Source organism: Triticum dicoccoides, chromosome 6B, assembly GCF_002162155.2.
Source record: "Triticum dicoccoides isolate Atlit2015 ecotype Zavitan chromosome 6B, WEW_v2.0, whole genome shotgun sequence".
NCBI classification, from domain to species: domain Eukaryota; kingdom Viridiplantae; phylum Streptophyta; class Magnoliopsida; order Poales; family Poaceae; genus Triticum; species Triticum dicoccoides.
The window spans coordinates 314988130-314990288 of NC_041391.1; positions in this window are offsets into that span (position 1 = coordinate 314988130).

Here is a 2159-nt window from a genome sequence, read left to right on the forward strand (position 1 = left end):
GTGGGAGCGAGTGGGGGGTTAGGGTTACAGGCGTGGGGGATATGGGGAGTGAGGGTGGCTGGTTGGGCCGGCCTGGTAGGTCGTGGCCCAGTTGGGCCGGTGGCGTGCTGGGCTGGAGCCCCGGGGGGTGAGTGCTTTCTCTTTATTTATTTTTGTTTTATGTTATATTTCTGCTTTACTGTTTTATTTTAGTTTCCTTTTGAATTTGGTTTTATAAACTACACCACTGGTTCCTAATTTAGTTTTAATAAGTATGCCACTGCCCTATAAGTTTTTGGCAATAAAACAAACAGTTTAATATTTTATCAAATTGAAAAGGGTAGGTAGTTAAATGTTTTGCTGCTGTTTTAAATAATTTAGTGCACTTAATCCTTTTATAAAATTGTGGTTTCTCCATAATAATTACCTATGCATTATTTGGCAACACCCCAACATTTTAGTTTTAATATTTGAAAATATTTTATTGTTTGCTTGATTTTGAATTTGAATTCGAACTGGTTTCGAACTAACGCGAGATTAGCAATAATAATTGAGGTGACGTGGCATCATTAACGTGGGATTACTGTAGCCTAATTACCCGGGCGTCACACCTTTCATGGGCGGAAACTGGTCATGCCCTTGGATATCTGTGAGCCACACATAACCGCGTCCACCGCGGTCGCGCCATCGGCGGACGGCGGGGACGCACCGCTTAAGGCAAGAGCTACAGCAAACCAGGTCGGCCGGCCAAAGTGGTGAATCCGACATGGCGTCTCCGCTCACCTGAACGTTGGGGCAACGGCATGGACCGGGGCAAAGCAGCCGTGCCTCAGCAGGAGAGCGGAGGAGGGAACTTATTGGCTTTTCTACCTCTCAATTAGGTCGGCGGCCACGCGCTCTATGGGGGAGGGAGGCGTCGGCGTACCTGCGGCAGTAGAGGAGGAGAGGTAGGCGCGCGACAGGCGGCGGCTCCACGGCTCCAACTCTCCCGTGGCAAAGGGTGTCAACCTGGGGCGGCTCTCCCCCCGGCACGCGATGGGCTGTGACTTGCCGGCGACTCCCGCGGTGAAGGGCGGTGGCTCCAGCTCTCCCGCAACGAAGGGCAACGACATGCGACAGGGCTCCCCCGACACACGACAGGCGGCGGCTCCGGCTCTCCCGCGGCGAAGGGCGACGACCTGCGGTGGGGTGTGACGCCCCCGATTCAATCGTACACTAATCATACACGCAAATGTGTACGATCAAGATCAGGGACTCACGGGAAGATATCACAACACAACTCTAGACACAAGTTAAAATAATACAAGCTTTATATTACAATCCAGGGCCTTGAGGGCTCGAATACATAAGCTCGAATACAAATGAGTCACCGGAAGCAACAATATCTGAGTACAGACATAAGTTAGACAAGTTTGCCTTAAGAAGGCTAGCACAAAAGCAACATCGATTGAAAAGGCAAGGCCTCCTGCCTGGGAGCCTCCTAACTACACCTGGTCGTCGGCGGCCTCCACGTAGTACTAGGCACCCTCGGTGTAGTAGTAGTAGTCGTCATCGAAGGTGGCGTCTGGCTCATGGGCTCCACCATCTAGTTGCAGCATCCGAGAAGAATGGAAAAAGGTGGAAAAAGGGGAGCAAAGCAACCGTGAGTACTCATCCAAAGTACTCGCATGCAAGGATCACTACAAAAAAAGACACATCCATGACATTTTGGGCCGAACGAAAAAATTTCTGTCATACATATGACACTTCTATGACGATAATTGTGACAAAACCTGGTATCATCATAGATGTGGTGGGCTCCTACTTCTATGACAAAAAATCATGACAAAAAATGGGCTTTTCGTCTTGGGCGGGCCGGAGACGCAGCTGCATGACATTCTTTGGGCTGTCCATGACGGAAAAAACCATGGTAGAAGCGAGGGAGAGGAAAATTTCGGGGAGTTGCCGGTTACGATGGAAGGTCGGGGGCCGAGCGATGCGCGTTTCTCTCGTACAAGTACGCACGTGTGTGCGAGGCGTTGGCTCTAACTGAACCCGAGCAAGGCGTTGGGCTCTAACTGAACCCGAGCGGTTGCACTGCAGGCTACGCGTTACTGAACCCGAGCAATTGATCAATGGCTGTTAACTAAACCCGATGGAGCGATTCCTTCGCTACTGCTGCTAACTGAAACCGATCGATT